This window comes from Rhinolophus sinicus, chromosome 13 (assembly GCF_057876585.1).
Source record: "Rhinolophus sinicus isolate RSI-liver-muscle chromosome 13, RSI-T2T, whole genome shotgun sequence".
NCBI lineage: Eukaryota > Metazoa > Chordata > Mammalia > Chiroptera > Rhinolophidae > Rhinolophus > Rhinolophus sinicus.
The window spans coordinates 30,909,246-30,928,806 of record NC_142513.1 but is presented as its reverse complement, the minus strand read 5'-3'; the positions used below and the strand labels follow the sequence as shown (position 1 = coordinate 30,928,806).

General features: G+C 38.7%; 1 long non-coding RNA gene across 1 annotated transcript in view; it reads left to right on the top strand.

The window, feature by feature from the left end:
• The window catches only part of LOC141568291 (uncharacterized), a 153,611-nt gene that overhangs the window by 129,807 nt on the left and 4,243 nt on the right, over positions 1-19,561 (top strand). The gene's annotated exons all lie outside the window — the stretch shown is intronic.

Below are 19,561 nucleotides of genomic sequence, written 5' to 3'. Positions count from 1 at the left end.
TTTTTAAATGTCTTTTAAGGTGAAACAAACACCACGTACTCTTTCATAATTAAGCAATAATTTATATATATATATATAAAGTTCCAATTGTTAAAGAAAAAAGTATTCAGGAGCAACATTATGGACAGTTGTTAAATGCTGTGCTAAAATACTTTGGATAGCTTTCTGTGTCAGTCATCTTGATTAAGGGAATGCTGCAAATAAACCACATTAGCAATCCAAATGTAAAAAGAAAACAATTAACATTGAACCTCAGTGTCCCCTGGCACCTATAAAGTCCTCATCCTCTACCCAACATACCTGTTTATGCAGCAAATGTGCACCAGTTGGGCAGCTGTCTCAAAGATGTGCTATGAATGACTATTTTAGTAATAATAGTGTTCAAAACAGGTTTATTTTCCTTTCAACCTTTAGCTATGGTAAGTCACCCAAAGGAATATTTTTCTAGTTCTTCTGCAGTGGTCACCTTGCCCTAGAAGGATCTTGGAGGGGACCAACCTGAGCTATCTGCTCTTCATATGTGATAAAGCAGAGGTCCCTGTCTTCTGACTTGGATTACAGTGTCCAATTCTTACCCAGGTATCTTATATAGTGATCCCTTTGGAGTAAGATCCAAAATATAATTGTATTTGCTTTGTTTAACCTCATATTAAAAGACTGAAAGGAAATTATCAAGGCAAGCCTTGAGATATTGTCTTATTCATAATTTGGCAGGTATGATCAACATCTTACGTCAATCCCTAAGTGGCATGTGTAGAGTAAGGAATATTCTAAACGTCCTCAACATTCCTAGCATTCATTATTACCACTGCCTTGTCTCAGGTCCTCTCCATGCCTAATCTGCATGACTGCCATAGCTTATCGTCCCCCTCAGCCTCAGTCTTGCCATGTTTCCCATCCCTCCCCTCCTGCCGCCAGAGTGCTCTTTCTTAAAGGTGCACCTGATTAGGCCACTTGGTTGCTTAACCGCCTCATTGCCCTCTGCATAAAACAGACTCCTTAAAGTGGAATGCAAAGCCTGTGCCAGCTTCTCCTACCTCATCTCTTATCTTGATCTTTCTATCCTCCAGTCGGGTGGGATCCCCTTTGCTCCTAGACAGTGTGTGCTCCCTGCTGATTCTCCTCCCTGTCCGTGGCTGAAACCATCCCTCGGAGTGAGGCTCTACTGCGTAACCTCGGAAGCTCGTTTTCCATGTCTCTTTTATCCCCGAGCAGGACACGTTTATGTTCCATCCAGCCAGCTCCATTGCATCATGAGCTTATCTCAAATGCTAGCATTTATAACTCTATATTGTAATTGTTTTCTAGTCTGCATCTTCCCCATATCTGGAGCTCTTGGTGACCACAGGCTGGGTCTTTCATATCTATAACATCAGGATGTAACACATGGTAGTTGCATCATATTGAGAACAGGTTAGTTAACATATTACTAGGTAGACAGAGAGGTCTCTGGTGGAATAAACAACAACAAAAAAGCAGCCATATCCTGAAACTCCAGGTTCTGGAATGTCTCCTTCACTCCAGGAGAGAGAACATGCCTTGAGGTTAATAAATTATCTCAAATCCCTTTTGGACGAACAAAGGAGCAGATCTAGTAGATAGGAATAGGTTATTTCGGTAATCCCTTCAGCATGGGCAAGCAGGACAAACCTAATAGATGAATTCCATTAGAAGGCTCCAGCTCCCCTTCCCCAAACAGGCAAGAGAAGGTAAAAAAAAAACAGTACATATTATTTTGTATTTACTTTTATGGAAATGTGTGCAGAGCAAAGGACTGGGATAAAGTCCTCAGAAGTTAACAGTGGTTTTCTGTAGGGTTGAAATAATAGGTGATTTTTTTTCTTCTTCCTTTCAATTTGCCTTTTTTTTGTATGTTAATGTATTCCTCTTATAAGAAAAAAATGTATTTCAAATAAACATAAAAATTAAATAAATTACATAATTATTAGTAATTTGATTAGTCAATCAAACCACCCCCATCAAGAGATTCCTGAACTTAACCAAATCATACTTAAATGTCAAGTCATTTAGCTATTATTTTGAGAGCCTATAGAATATAATATAAGTATAGAATCTATCTTTTAAAATGAAGAAAAGTATGACTCTGGAAATTATAAAACTGGAAACTTCATTTTAGACCTTTTGGAAGTTAAGTGTGTCATTGGGCTGGGAGTCCAATAGTGAATTATAGAGTTGGTTTTTAATGGAATGTAACTATCTATTTCTGTTACCAAATCTATTATCCTTTAGTACATACTATACCGGAGATTAAGATTCTACATATTCAGCAAAAGATTTACCATGAAGCAGTAAAAATAGGTTTAGTCATAATTTATACAGGTGCATATTTATAGGTAGAGCACAAATATTTGAAAAAATGGCACCGAGAAAAAGGAAGAAGCCAATATTATTTTAGAATATTATTTGATTTTCTTCTTTAAACTCATATGCTTTACATTTATTATAGGTTAAAACTAAACACTGCTTAAATATTTATCAAACAGTTAAGATTTCTCTGAATTGCATTTGGCAAGAGCTGAGTAAATCCATTTTTATGGGTTTTTATTGAAAAGGAGATTAGGTATATTTTAGCCATTATGAGTTTACTTTTGTGAGCAAAGTAATGTTAAGTTCTTAGAGGTTCTTGTATATTATCAATGATTACAATCTGAAAATATGATTTACAAACTTGATGATAAATAATTTTCAAGTATAAGTAAATGTCATAATAGATACTCCTAAAAGTAACTGTATCACTCAATCCTAGGCCTGAAAATTAAATCCTGAAAGCTATACAAATGCTAATACTTGAACACAGAAGTCCAATAATGCTTACCTGAAAGACGTATATATATATATATATATATATATATATATATATATATATATATGAAGTATATATATGTAGCTTTATAATGTGACAGATAATAGAGTAATTGCCTAGCATATATTATCCCATTGAATCCTCACCACAAACCTTTGAAGTAAGTCTATTACTCAGGGTAGTAAACAACCTGTAATTTCAATTGCTTAGAACCCACCATGTCTATTGACAGGCAGCTCTGGACCCTGTTCCGTATCTTCCAGGCTGACAGTTGCAGCCAGCAGCAGAGGGAAGGAGAGCTTGAAGTGTCACACCTACAACTCAAAGCTCCAGCCTGGAAATGGCAAACATCACTTCAGCCCACAACTCATTATTCAGAACTAGTCATCTGGCACCACCAAGCCACAAGGGGGCGGAGCAGGGAAAGCAATCCTGCAGTGTGCCTAGGAGTGGCAGGAACAGGAAATATTTGGTGAATAATACTAATCACTAACTACTACAGTGGTTCATGTCCCTATTTTACACACGAGGAAACAGAATCTGAGAGAGGTCAGCTAGTCAAGTCAAACAGTAAGTGAAAGAGCTAAGATGCTGTTAAAGAACTAAGCATGAGTTTAACAATATTTTTCTAAGAAATTCTGAGCTTACCAATTCTATATCATCTAAAAAGTCATAGGAATATTAGAGATTGAACAGAGATTAGCCTGTATCGCTTGGTCTTTGCCCTGAAATCCATTGGCTGTACTTCCAGCTGCTTACTTCTAAAGCTAGAGACTAAAAATATTGACTTTCTGTTACCAGAGCTGAGTTCCTTATAAAATTGTTATGTCTCTTGGAGTTCTTGGGTAATTTGTTACAGATAAAGAGCAACGTGATTTGCAATCACTTGGAAGATGTTAGCAATATAAAGCCAAATCACCCTCAAGAAGAGGCACCACTATCTATCCAGTCCGCCTCAATGGTGTGCATTTTTCATTAGGGTGAATTATACACAAGGCTGTTGCATCACGCAACTCCAGGGGACACTTCACATCATATTCTATTTTAATGGTGCCTCTTGAAGTTGTGCAATGCATTGGTAAAAAACAAAAACAAACAAAAAAACAACTTTTCTCTTAGGGGTCAAACATCATACTTTTCCTCCAATGTCAGGCTGTAGCCTCAAGAGCTTTTTTATTTCTCATAAGTAGGTATTGGAACGTAATATATTTTCAGTAAAATCTTGAGTGACCTACAAATTTTGCACTTCTATTGTGCGTTCAGCCAGTGAAAGCTCCTTTCTGTCATTGCCCTTTCAGCATTTGACATCTTGTGACCTTCAGCACTTGCTCGTAAGTTCTAAAGAATCTCTGTTTCTCTAGAAATTCCAGCCCAAGTAAACAGCAAATTCGCATTACTTCTACATAACACCGAGAAAGCGGTCACCATGCTGGCTGCACATTAATACCCTCGGGTGCTTTGAAAAACAAAAACCCTTGCCGTTTCCCACCCTTAGGTTGTAATTTAATTGACCTGGAATAGGGACAGGCCAGGAATATTTTACAAAGCTCCTCAGAGGTTTCTAATAGTAGCCTTACTTGAGACCCACAGACCTAGGAAATAGTTATTACCAAGAAGTTAAATTTATTAGACTAGGAACATGAGAGGGATAGCACATTGCTCTTTCAAAAAGAACAAAGAAGGATCAATTATAATAGATCTGATCCCTTAACCTACCAAATTTGGCTTCTGACCCACAATTTTGCCAAGGCTCACAAGTACTGCCACATTGCCAAATCCATTAAATCACTGGTTCTCAATTTTGTGCATAAGAATGCCCTGGAAAGCTTTTAAAATCCTGACATCCAGTCCATTCCCAAACCCAAAATCAGACTCTTTATGGGTGGAGGACAGGCATCTATAATTTTTTTAATGTTCTCCAGTTGATTCCAAAATGCAGCCAAGGTCAGGAATGACTGCAATAGTCCCTTCTCAGTCAATATTGTACTGAACTTCTCAGCAACTTTTGATATTGGCTTCTTCCTCCTTCTTGGGAAACTATTATCTTGGCCTCCATATCTCCACATTCTCCTGTTTTCCTCTTTTCTTCCAACTCCTCTAACCATTTTGTTTTTCTCATTCTCATGTGCCAGCTTCTCTTCTAGTTTTCTACACTATGAAAATCTTCACATGTCAGCTCTTGAGGCAGAAGCATCATTTTGGTCTAGTTGATATAATTTATTCCTATGTCTCTAAATAACGTCATTAAGCCAAAAGCTCCCAGATTTATATGAGTAGCCCAGATTTCTTTTTTGGGTTTGTTTATCCAGTTTGATGTTTTGTAGGCATCTTTAATTAAACATTTTCCAAAACCAGACTCTGCACCTCAGATGTGTTCCTTTTGATGGCTTCCTCACTGTCACTATATAATGCATAAGCCAGAACTTTGGGAGGTGTTCTCATGCTTTCCTCCTCAAACCTCAACCACATATGTAGGCCTTCATCATATCACATCTAGTAGACCTCCAAATATACTTCAAATCCACCCTCTTCTCTATGCCTCTACAACAAAATTAGTCATCTCTTGTTGCATCATATATTTTTCTAAAACTTAGAGCCTTAAAACAGCAATGAATGTTTTATATATCATACATTTTCTGGGGGTCAAGAATATAGGAGTGGCTTAGCTGGATGATTCTGACCAGGGGTCTCTCATAAGGCTGCATGAGATGTGGGCCAAGGCTGCAGTCATCTGAAACCTTGATTAGCGCAGCAAGACTGACTTGCAATGTGGCTTATTCACATGGCTGGGGAGTTTGTGCTGGTTGCTGGGGGGAAGCTTTAGTTTCTCCCCACAAGGAACTCTCTAGTAAGCTGCTTGTGTGTCCTACCATGTGGCAGCTGGATAACCCCCAATGTGAGTGATCCATGAGAGAGCAAAGAGGAGGCTGTTGTCTCTTTTGGCTTATGTTTGGAAGTCACACGCTATCATTTTTGTATGATCTTATTGGTTACACAGATCTGCCCTATTTAATGTTCAAGGGACTTACAACAGGATATAAAAACCAGGAGGAGAGACTCATTGGGGCTAAGTTGGTGATTAACACAACAGCCAACACTCTAAGCTACACCACAATCATTTCTCACCCAGAATATTATAATCTGCTAAATGATAACTTCACTTCTAACTTTGCCCTCATTTCAGCCTTTTCCACAAAGCAACCAGAATGATCTTTTAATAAAGAGAATTTCAATGCCATTATGTTGAACTTAGAGATTCACACTCCTTATTTTTCCCTGCAAGTGTTACTGGTCCTAAGTCCAAGTGCCTGATGCTTTAAAAGGCCAAAACTCAAAATGACAGAGTTTGGAGTAATGAAAAGTTTATTGATCGAAAACATGCCAACCGAGAAGATTGGAGCCCTGGTAGTACCTCAAATCCATCTTACCAAAGTACAGAGTGCAGGCTTCTTTTTTGTCAAGAGAGGGGAGATGAGAAGGGGCTGTTTGTATAAAACTCAAACCACAAGCAGAGTTACTTTAATGATTGGCATGTCTATGTGCAAGACTCAGCAGAAGCTATTAGGGTGAAGGCCATGGGAACAAAGCTGGTTTGAACAAGATGGAGTCAGAGAGGCTGAGCATTTCACCCTATAAACAAGGTCCTCAAAATCTGGCTCTAACCTCCCTTTCAACCTCATCCTCAACTCTCTCCCCTTCACTGTCATGTGTTTTTTTTATTGTGTTTTTTTTTTTGTTTCATTTTGTTTTACGTAGTCATTTTTTATTGCCTCTTGAAGGATCAAGCATCACAACAGATATTAAGAGTTTTAAGTAGATTCATGGGTACCCAGATAGTTTAATGTACCTATAAATACATTTTACATCAGAGTCAAAATTTAAGTCCTAGTTGTTCCATGTAAATATCTTGTTGAAATCCCATTAAAATGGTTGCCATTTTCCAGGGATTTAAAAAAAATAAAAATCAGTGGAGATTTTGATTCACTTCAAATATTTTTTGATTATCTATTCTGGGCCAGGCATTAAGGATAAAGAAGTTGTCCTGCTTTCATTGAGTTTACAATGTGGAATCTAAGAATGATAAAATATTTTACTCTTTCCTTTGCTTCCTCTTACATTTTTGCAAGTTAATTCTATAAACAATTTCTTGTGAGAAAAGTTAGCGTCCGTTTTTAATTTGAAGAATCAACTACTTTCATACATAAAAGAAAAATGTTGTCATCATCTATTGTATATCCAGGACTTACAGCACCTAAGAGTTCCAAGGTTGGGAAAGAAGTTTCTAGAAAGAACCTCAGCTCTAGTTTTAGTCTCCTGAAATTTCATTTCTCTGCTATCAGATGAATCCAGCTTCTATCTGGGAATGAAGTTGAACTACAGAAGCTATAAACCTAACATTATCTCTTTATGATCCCATCAGCCTTTAACCATTCCTACTGAGAATGTCCAAATCCAAGCCCAGTTGATTTTTAGGGGGTCTGCAGCAGATGTTATAAAGGCTTTCACGGTGCCACTTCTGGGCCAGCACACAAGATGCCGAAGACTCAGGCCTTCCTTCCACGGTGGATTCCATCTTCAACCAGCCCACCACCAACCGGAAAGAGTTCACTGTCATTTTTGTTGAAGCCATTCTGGTGTTTTTCCTGCTCTTCATCAACCCAGACTCTTTTCCACTTTAGAGCCTGTGCAGGTGCTGCTTTTTTGTGTATAGATTGCTTCTTCCTCCCTCTCCTCAAGCCAACTGCTTTCTACACAATCATTAGATGAGATATTTCTTCAGGGAGGCCCTCCCTGCTGCCCCACCTAAAACTCACCCAGTACTGTTCCATTATAACAGTCATCACAATTTATAATGATATTTTGTGTTTATTTAATTACTGTCTCCACATTATGGTGGCAAGAGCCAAGGGAGCAGTGACTGCTTTGTTCAGCTCTCTCCACCAAGTGCCTAGGGTGCTGACAGGAAAGTAGTAAATTCTTAATATTTATTGAATGAATAAATAAATGACTTTCAGTCTTTGAGTGAGGATTTCACTTGAGCTCCCCAAATTTCAATTTATGTTTCTTTTCTTTCTTTGCCAACAATCCCAATGCTAGAGGTGAGAAAATAAAGATGGGAAAACCAAAAACAACCAGAAAAGTTAGACAAATATGAAAACATTTCTCCTCTCTATTATGGTTATTTATTTATTTATTTATTTATTTATTTATTTATTTATAAAAATTTGCCAAAAGCTTGAAAAATATTATTATTTTTTTTGAATCACTGACTTTTAGAATGAGGTATAAAAGATTTAAGAACAGTTTGCTCTCTTCAAGGTGATTTCTGTAAGTAGAAAGGATATAGAAAACCACCAAACCAATGAGTGCATTTGAATCGATAAGTACATTTTACATTTTTTGTTAGACATTTCTTACCAAATGGCTTAGATAATATCATCTGTTCTTGTTTTTTGTGCATTCCTACTGACGCATATCAACTGAAGAAAAGCCAAGGGCTTTATGAAGCAATGGAAAGAGTTTTGCTGTCAGCCAGTTTATGCTACAATTCTGTGGGTCTGTGACCCAGAGGAAAATGTAAGGGGACATGCTTCATTTGCATCACAAAACACATGGCACATTTAGAAATTAGCACCACAGGGATCATTTTAATGCTGCAGAACACATTTATCTGCTAATGTGTGGTCTAGAAATACAGTTTTTTTTCTGCCAGTTCCACCTGCCACCTTACCCTCAAAAAAGTAAAACCCTTGCAAAGTCATTTGCAAAAAATTTTTAAGACTACTTGCTCCTTGCTTATTTGCAATCACTTCACTTTTTCAGCATAATTGATAATGTTTATGTATACAGGGCCTGGGGTGGAGTTGAGACTCAATTAAGAGAGCAGGGGGATAAGGGAACCCCTCTACCAGTGGACACTGATTAGAAGCAGCCATTTAGAAGACTTGCCTCATACAAATAGCTATGCTATGAGTGGCAAAACAGAAAGCTAATATAGTCCAGTAGAAAGAAACAAGGAAACACTCTAAAGAGTAGATGCAGAAAGTCAGGAGTTTAACCATCGGGGATAAATTAGTGCACAAGCAAACTTTTCTCTTCATGTGACAAGGCACTGAGAAAGTTTTTATGAGGTGTGACAATTAAGTTTGAGAACTTGTTGCAATGATGTTGCTAACCTTTTTTTAACATCAGAGGGATTATTCATTATGAATTTGTACCAACTGGACAAATAGTTAACCAAGTTTACTATTTGGAAGTGCTGAAAAGACTGTGTGAAAAAGAGAGACAACCTGAACTTTTCGCCAACAATTCATGGCTCTTGCATCACGACAATGCACCAGCTCACACAGCACTGTCTGTGAGGGAGTTCTTCACCAGTAAACAAATAACTGTATTGGAACACCCTCCCTACTCACCTGATCTGATCCCTGCTGGCTACTTTTGTTACCTAAAGATAAAGGAAGTATTGAAAGAAAGAAATTTTGATGACATTCAGGAAATCAAGAGTAATATGAAAACAGCTCTGACGGCCATTCCAGAAAAAGAGTTCCAAAATTGCTTTGAAGGGTGGACAAGGCACTGGCATCGGTGCATAGCTTCCCAAGGTGGGGGAGTACTTCAAAAGTGACCATAGTGATATTCAGCAATGAGGTATGTAGCACTTTTTCTGGGATGAGTTCGTGAACTTAAGTGTCAGACCTCGTACATAATTTTTAGTTGTGTATAACGACTAACTTTAAAATAATTTAAGTTTAGATTATGTTATCTTTTCAACATGGCAGGAAAATCCCTGGAGGAATTTCTAAAGCTACCATATGCATTTTGGGAAGTGATTGATTTCCATTTGATTCCTATTCCTCCCTCACCCTAGGAATTTCCTTGATTTTAGTAATACCAGAGTCCCTGGTGCTTCTCAATATCCTTTGAAAAGCAGACCTTTTTGTATTAGGATTCTCAACACAAGTCAATTTGATAAAAAGGGACTGCAATGTTTATAAAGCTTAGAATTTCAAGGGGTGGACTGAGCAAGACTAGATCTAATACTTGAAAGAGTCTCTCTCTCTCTCTGTCTCTCTCTGTCTCTCTCTGTCTCTCTCTGTCTCTCTCTGTCTCTGTCTCTGTCTCTCCCCCTTCCCCACCCCCCACCCGCCTCCCCCGTGATTGCTGGCACTGTCACTCTCCAGCTCTCTTGTTTTCTCAGTTCTCTTTTCATTTGTGTGAGCTCCAACCTCAGCTAGAAGGCGCCATAATGTAGCAAAGATATCCACCAGCAGCTCCAGGCTTACATCCTGCAGGAATCCCAAATGAAAAGCAGTACCCTTCCCCAGTTGGTCTAGTTAAATCACTGGTGGGGTTCTCAATGGATGTGGGTTTGGCCTCTTCCTCAACCCAATTTCTATTTGTGTTCTCATCACGCTACCTTTATTTTATTTCTTGCGGGAAATTTAATTCCTTACTACTTCAGATCTCAGCTAAAATGCCATTTCATTAGTGTTAATTTCTCTGATTCTGTAGCATATACTATATGTTTACATGTTGTGTTAGGACAGGGTTACCTTGCAGCTATACCACTATGCTGATATCCTCAAATGCCTAGAAGTCTGTTCAAGATAAAGATGAAATGTATTAGCTTGGACTTTATAATGTACTTTTTTTTTTTTATTAAATTTATTGGGGTGATAATTGTTAGTAAAATTACATAGATTTCAGGTGTACAATTCTGTATTACATCATCTATAAATCCCATTGTGTGTTCATCACCCAAAGTCAGTTCTTCCATCACCATATGTTCGATCCCCCTTACCCTCATCTCCCACCTCCCACCCCCCACCCCCCTTACCCTCTGGCAACCACTAAACTATTGTCTGTGTCTATGAGTTTCTGTTTCTCATTTGTTTGTCTTGTTCTTTTGTTGTTTTTGGTTTATATACCACATATCAGTGAAATCACATGGTTCTCTGCTTTTTCTGTCTGACTTGTTTCGCTCAGCATTACTCTCTCAAGATCCATCCATGTTGTCACAAATGTTCCTATATCATCTTTTCTTACTGCCGAATAGTATTCCATTGTGTATATATACCACAACTTCTTTATCATAATGTACTTTTTAAAGTTCAAATTTACCCTGAAGGCAACCTGTATTAGCTTGTCTATACTTTTTAGAGATTGATAGTTTACACCTGGTTTAACAAGTTATCTAGCCTGGCTTTTTATAGAGCCAGTAGGTATAAAAGACCCCTCAATAAATGTATGCCTGGGCTCACAGTTACCTTGATCAGACATAGTCTGAATATTAAGTGTTTCTTGTCCTGAGTAACTAAGAAAGGACCCTGGGATCCTAGAAGTCTTAGACCCAAATATGACAGCATATACGCTCTTGGTCCTGCCGTATCATATCCTTTACCTGTATTAAAACCTTACATGAATACATCCTGTGCAATCTTGTGAGTCTTGTGATAATCTTCAATTACCCAACCTCGTATAATTGTCACATATGTATTTTATGATTCTACTATTGAAATATATCCCTCCTACCAAACTATAAGCTCCATGAGGGCAGGGGCCATGATTGGTTTTGCATTTCCTTTTTTCCTGACATGCCATAGTGCCTGATATATGGTAAATCAGAATCCAGCCAACCAGGGAAACAGAAACGACTCTGAGTTCTTACAGAAGAGAAGTTCATGCAAGGATTTGGTAGCACAGGTGATAGAAGAGACTGAAGAACCAACCAGGGCACAGTGAGTCAGCCCAGATATTAACAACAAAAGGAAACTGGTACTCTCCCTAGACTGGAGGAACAGAGGGAAGAGGTGGTGGTACCAGAGTCCAGGGGCCAAGGTCACCTGGCAGAAGCTGGAACCATGGCAGGATGTTCAGGTGGAAACTGGAGCCATGGCGGGAAGACAGGTATTGCCTGGGATGCTGCCCAAGGCAAAGAAGGAGAGGGAGAACTACCGTGCCTTGTCCTTTCCTGTCTCTTACCAGTGTCTACCATTGTCTGAATCCAGCGGGAAGCCAGATGATGCAGAAAACCAGGAGACACAATCTGGATGGATCACTCTCCTGTGACGCACCACAGGGGAAGTGCGAGGAAACATCCCAGGACTGTTTCTATCAGTGCTCAATAAATATACACTGAATGAATGAATAAAACCAAGTTATGCACAGACCAAATGTTGCTGATTGATTCAAAATTCTACTGGTACTAGCTTGAAAAGTCTAGATCTATAACCAAAACGCGTCTGTTGTATAGACAAGAGGTTCCTACCTGGGGCTGAATCTCGGGACACACAGTAGGCTTGGCTGCTCTCTTTTAATGATGATTCTGTTGCTGACCAATTCTGGTGGCTGACACTTTCTTTATGCAACATGTTGCTTTAGCTTGAGATACAGTCAGACTTATCAGCAATACTTTGTCTATTGTGCATTTCATTGTCTGTGTTGACTTCATTATTTAACTTTTATGAGGGAATACTTATTTCTCTCACTTTCGATTTCTTTAGAAGGGGAGCATCACACTGGACCCTGCATGTCCCGATAACAAAAGAACCTAATAATCTCATAATAAATTTAGAGAAATATATGGATATTTCAAGTCATCTTATAAAAAAAGTCACTATATCTGTAGAAATCAAATAATCTATTGTGTGTTAGTTCTTTTTCAAAGACTTATTTACTGAAGATAAAGGGGAAAGACCATCATTATTAATCCTGAATAAAATGTACACACACACATCACACAATACTTAACTATTTATCTAGAATAAAAAAAAAAAAAACCTCCATGAGTTCCAGAAGGTTAACAGAATATTCAGTTCTCCCTTATTGCCCAGGTAAAATTCATGATGTAGTAACAATTACCTAAGGATTTAAGCGTGTTAACGTGAGCTTATTTGATCTGCACCAATGCCCCAGTCTACCTTCATTTGTAAATTTCCCTCAAGATCCACTCTTAAAGAAACACAATGCAGGGAAAAAAATACATGCCTTATACAGATATGTAGAAAATAATAACACAGGTCAGAGGACTGTTTACTTCAAATATATACCCAGGTGTAGAAGGCATCTGAATTCTCTTTCTCTCTTTTCACGCCACCCTCTTTAAAAACAAACTACAGGCTGAGTGGTTCTCTTGGGCTCCTTCATGACCACATAGTGAATTTGCTAAATTGTGAATGCAGTAAAAACTGCTAAACTAACTACACTGGGACTGATTCATTTGCACCAATTAGACATCTTATCCTGGGCATGGGGTTAAATGCATCTTTCTGTCTTTTATGTTTATAATTTTCAGTGATTGATAATGCTCAACCCAAGTTTGAAGAAACAGAAACTGCTGGTGGGATTTGTGAAATTGCTTTCTCCTTTTAAGTAGCTGCTGAATTGGTTCTCATTGCTGTTCTTGCTCATTCTTTATCCTTAAGAATGATTGAGACAAGCTTGGAAGTCTGTAAAAGTTATATGTATTTTTTAAGAGAAAGCTTGTGATATAAAATGATTCTCAAGAAGGCACTGTTTAAAACTTTACACCCAAACCTTGCAGACAACAGCATGTCATTTGTAGCCGATGCTATTGGTACTTCACCTAGATTCCCTTTACCACTGGCATCCCCCATTGCTCAGCCGCTGTAGTTGGTGGTTGCTTTAGGCTCAGAGTTACCCACTTTTCAGGATTGCCTTTGGCTGATTGGAGCCACCTAGCCTCTATGGATTCTGTCTCCACAAGGCACTGACCAATGACTGACTGATGGAGGATGTAACAGCCAGCTCCTTCTTTCTGGGCAGGGCAATCTCTGTGGCACATTTCATTCTCCATAGCTTCCCAAGGAATCAGGCCGAGGCTAACTTTCTCTTCTTTAGGTCCTCTCTCTGTTTTATCCTGCACCCTCCTACCCTTAAAAGCTTCCCTTGGGAGCACACCTTCAATAAAGCACTTACACAGAGTCCTTTTCTTGGGATCTATTTCATGGGAGCTCAACCTAAGACGCTGTTTTAATTACCTAACTATTTAGACTCTAAAAGAAATTGGTTCAGCTCTAGAAAAACAAAAATTCAGTCAACTATCCACTAGAATTATTATGACTGGAATTAGTAACTATTTTCATGACAAATGAGTACTGTTCTTCTTTCTCTGATTATAGAAACTAGATAAAGAAAATGTTTACATGTTTAAATCATTGACAGCCTGAAAGTGAATCTGCTTAAACAAAAACTCTATTCTTCTGATTGTCTAGGTCTGGATCTTCATTCCTGTGCCTTCTTTTGATTTACCTGGCAGCTTGAGACAGAAAAAAGGTTAAAAACAAATCACTTATTGAGCACCGACTATGTATACGAGGTCTGACAATTACGTTCACAAACTCATCCTAGAAAAAGTGCTACCTACCTCATTGCTGAATAGCACTATGGTCACCTTCAAAGTACTCCCCTTGGGAAGCTATGCACCAACACTAGTGCCTAGTCCACCCTGCAAAGCAATTTTGGAACTCTTTTTCTGGAATGACATCAGAGCTGTCGTCCTATTGCCCTTGATGTCCCGAATGTCACCAAAGTGTCTTATTTTCAGTATTTCCTTTCTCTTCAGGTAAAGAAAGAAGTCATTGAGGGCCAGATCAGGTGAGTAGGGAGGGTGTTCCATTACAGTTATTTGTTTCCTGGCTAAAAACTCCCTCACAGACAGTGCCATGTGAGCTGGTGCATTGTCGTGATGCAAGAGCCATGAATTGTTGGTGAAAAGTTCAGGTCATCTAACTTTTCACACAGCCTTTTCAGCACTTCCAAATAGTAAACTTGGTTAACTGTTTGTCCAGTTGGTACAAATTTATAATGAATAATCCCTCTGATATCAAAAAAGTTTAGCAACATAGTTGCAACAAGTTCACGAACTTAATTGTCAGACCTTGTAGGCACAAAATTAGAAATTTTACAGATGTTACCCCATTTGAGTCTCACAATAGTTTATTGAGGGGCATATTATTATCCACTTTATAGATGATGAAATTGAGCCTGAGAGACAATTTTTAGCTGATCCATAGACATACTGCTAGTAAACAGCAGAGTGAAGATTTGAATCCAGATCTGCTGACTACCAAAACCACACTCTTAACCAATTCACCAAAATGTTCATTTAAAGATCAGAATATATAGGGACGGACAGGTGGCTCAGTTGGTTAGAGCGCAAGCTCTGGGCAACAGGGCTGTTAGTTTGATTCCCGCATGGACCAGTGAGCTGCGCCCTCCACAACTAGAATGAAGTCAATGAGCTGTCGCTGAGCTCTCGGGTGGCCAAATGGCTCAGTTGGTTGGAGCGCATGCTATCAACCACAAGGTTGCTGGTTCGACTCCCGCAAGGGATGGTGGGCTGCGCCCCCTGCAACTAACAACGGTGACGGGACCTGGAGCTGAATTGTGCCCTCCACGACTAAGTTGAAAGGACAACAACTTGACATGGGTGGAGCTGATGAGTCCTGGGAAAAACACACTACTGTTCCCCAATTAAAAAGTCCTGGAAACACACACTGTTCCCCAATAAAGTCCTGTTCCCCTTCCCCAATAAAATCTTAAAAAAAAACACGATAAGAATATGTATAGCAGAGAGCATTTCTGTCTAAAGCTAATCTCCTATATATACATTTCTGTAGCACACCCCGTTGGTGTCCCTTTTCTCATACTAAGCATCCACCTGTAGCTTCTGTATGCTTTCAAGCCAACAGTTCCCACCATGACTCGCCAATTCAGTTCACTGAATTGCCCTTGAGCACTGGTATAGCCTCACCAGTAACCCCTCTGGCCTGTAGCTATTAACTGATACAGGAATTCAGAAGATCAGCACGTTTGCCTGTGCTCTCTGTATAGCTCCCCACGGGTTAAAGATGGGTCTTCTAGGAAAGCTCACCTTTGGTTTCTTTCACTTTCCTGTCCTACTTCACCCCACTCACCCCTCACTGTTCTCCCCTAGGAGCATTTCCTTAAATCACTTTCTCCTAAATTCTTGGCTCAATGTCTACTTCTGAGAGACTCTTAACAAAGTCAAGATACATAAAGGAATAAAAGAGGCAAATACTAATAAATCACTTTGCTATTCTGGACTTCTGGGTCAACTGGTATTTTGTTCCAAAAATATAATTTTGTTTATTGCAAAGTAATGCATGTTCATTGTAAAAAAGCAAAATAGAAGACACAGTTAAACCAAAAATAACAATAAAACTCAATTCATAATTCTAAAGCCCAGAAAAAATACTATTTATGTGTGTGTTTCATATTTACAAATTTGAGATGACTGTATACATACTATTTATAATGGTGTTTTTTAATGTAACTTTGACAGACTGTCTTTTTATGTCAGGAAAATTCTCTTTACAAAATCTTTTTTATGCTTATGTAGAATTCTGGAGTATAATTTCTTTGGGGGGAAGGACCAAGCTCCCAGGTGATGTTGATGCTATTGGTCCATGGACCACTCTGAAAAGCACTGATGGCCTTATAGGACACCAAAAACTTTGACTTTCCTCTATTCGGGTTTAGTGTTAAACTCAAAATAAACTTAGGCACTTGAATGTCCCCTCACACAATTCCCATTCACAATGCTGTAGAGCCATTTAAATGAATATAACCACTTCATAATATGAGGAAAGAGAATTAACAGGACTTGACATTAACACTTTCTCTCAATTTACATTTGCAAATGGTGAAGGTGAACACAGAACACCACTATATACGAAAATGGCTTTTAGTAAGTGTTGTACTTACTAAGGTGACAACCGAAAGTTATAGCCTCTGAAAATGTGCTGCTGCAGACTCATTTTCTTTGTTCCTGAATGAAACCATGGGCAGGCATTTTCCCTCACATTCAAGAGTCCTCTAGTTATTTTAGAAAACAAAATATCATGTTCTCAGAAACCAGCTTCAAGGGGTTGCCTCTGGCCAAATCAGGGATTATTTGAGCATCAAAATATATAATGATAGCAAGGGATTATAACCCATTAAATAATAAAGGAATACATGAGCCTATACTGATTTAAATACATAAATTAATAGGGAAGCAGAGAAAGCTCTACCCAATGGTAAAAAGTCAACTAAGACCTGTAGAAAGAATAATGAAATCAGAAAATCGTCTTATGGCAACCATCACTGTCATAATTATTTCAGAATCATCCATGAATGCTAAAATTAGTGGGTGAAAGTATGAGACTAGTAGGAAATTTACAGTTTCAAAGGATCTATCCATAAGATACTTAAGGACAAAGGGAAAAATAATAACTTTACAGTGGAGAAACCAAGTGGTACAGATACCACTTTCACCAAGGGATTAAAGTTCACAAAGTTTACATCCTACATCAACATCATGTGCCTCTTGATATGATGTACTAAGAAGGGCCTGTGGTATTCCTGCCTAACATCCATCATCTGAATCTATTCTTGAGGAAATTTAAGACAAATCGAAATTGAGGTTCACTTTACAAAATAACTGGCCTGCATTCTAATATACCAATGTAATTAAAAAAACACACACAAAAAAAAAAAACACGAAGAAATGTTGAGGAACTCTTCCAAACTAAAAGAGAACAAAGAGATGTGACAACTGAATGCAGCCCATGATCTGGGATTTTCTATTGGGACAAATAGCAAAACCTGAATAAGGTGTGCAGATTAAATATGTAGTTAATTCAAATATTAATTTCCCAGTGTTGACAATTGTAGTATAGTTATGTAAAATAATGTTCTAGTTTTATGGGAGTACATACTGAAGTATTTAGGGGTAAGGATATCATGTCTTCACCTGACACTCAAATGGTTCAGAAAAGAATTGCACATACACATATGTATATGTAAAGAGAGAAAGAGATAAAATGATGTGGAAAATGGTTAGGTAATCTATGTAAAGAGTGTACAGGACTTCTTTGTAAGATTCTTGCAACTTTTCTGTAAATCTGAGATTAAGTCAAAATTTAAAAATGCAAACAGACAAAAAACAAAAAACACTTCATAAAACAAACAAAATTTAGTTCTAAGAGCAAATCTCCTGGCTCCATATTATAAAACGTATAAGCAACCCCAGCTCAAGCCTGACTCAGGGAAAGATGGGCCTGGTTAGCTATTTCACTTATTCCTCCAGCCTCCTTCCCCCATGTACTAGCTACCATTAAAGGGCCTTCCATGGGTGGAAAGTGAGGGAGGGGTTTAAAGGAAAGGAATTTCATGTATATGGCTGACAGAGTTGTAATCTGGAGTTGGTGCCCTCTGGTAAGGCAGATTCTCAAGTGGACTCTTTTTGTCAAATGGGCCTTTTGTGGATATTTTTGGAGTTCCTGCCCAGCACTCTCCTGGTGTGAGTGGTGCCTCCATTGATTTTTACTCAGGGGTACACTTCCAGCAGTGGTCAGTTTTGTGTCTCATTGCACTAGGTTACAGAACCAGGCTACTCAATCAGACCCTAACTGTAGGTGTTGCTGCAACGGAAATAATGTACATGGAATTAACATCTACAGTTGTTGACTTTATTGTAAAGGAGACTTGATAATCTGGGTGGGTCTGATCCCATCAGTTGAAAGGCCTTAAGAGCAGAACTAAGGTTTCCCTGAGGAAAAAGAAATTCCACTTGTGACCTGCAGGGACAGCTCTTGTCCAACAGTTTCCAGCCTGCCCTTCCTGATGGGCTGCCCTACCAGCCCCCACAGTCATGTAAGTCGACTCCTTGCAATCAATGTCTTTATCTATCTGTTATATTTATGTATCTATCACCCATCTATACTACTGGTTCTATTTGTCTGGTAGAACCCTGACATAGCGATTTCCCAGGTATGAGTCAGGCCCCAAGCCCAAATCCCATGGATACTTGCAAGGTTTTATGGTGGATCTCTCAAATCAGCCCTTCTCCCTTGTCCCCACATGCTTGCTTTAAGGTTAAGTCATATATGTTATCTAGTCCTTCTTTATCATCTATATTTTTTTCTGGCATCTGGAAATTTTATTGAAAGTATCAAGTATTGTATGAATACCACTTTAAATGCTTCTCAATTGCATAAGACACTGGAGGCAAATCCTCCTTGCTGGGGAAATGTTTATTTTGTAGTAAATAGAAGATAAGGGAGCACACTTTTAAAATTTTTGCTAAGGGACTCAGAATCATAACTAATAACATAGATGTTGCCTGAGCATGGGTCCTTTATTGAGGTCACCTCCCAAATGCTTACACAGAAAACCTTGAGACAAGGAATTCTGTGTAAGCATTTGGGAGGTGACCTCAATAAAGACCAGAAGGGGTGGGGAAAAGTGAGAGGATAGGGAGGGGAAGGGGGCCAATGAAGGGTGTGTTATCACACAAATTCCCATGATGGGCAACTTGGTCTTAATCCCCCTGGAGAGCTCTAGCCGTCACTGGGAACGTGCATCTCAGAATAACTCTACCAGAGCGATGAGTGAGCTGGGGTGCTAGGACCCTGAATCTCTGTTCAGTCACCGGTTGAGGGCTGCTTCCAGAAGACACTCATTCTCACATACTTCAGCCTGACTGTACAAGTTTAAGTGTCAGAGGAAGACTTCCAGCATCTAGGCCTGAGGATGCTATACTCCCAAAGCAGAGGAGAAATGGATAGAGTGATGACAGTGTGCTAGAGGTGTCAAATTTTGTTTAACTCAACACACATCACTTATGATGGTGTGTGAGAAACAAACTCTTTCCTGAATGGTTTAAAAACTCTTTTTCTTTCCTAATAAACTTTTTACATCAATTTC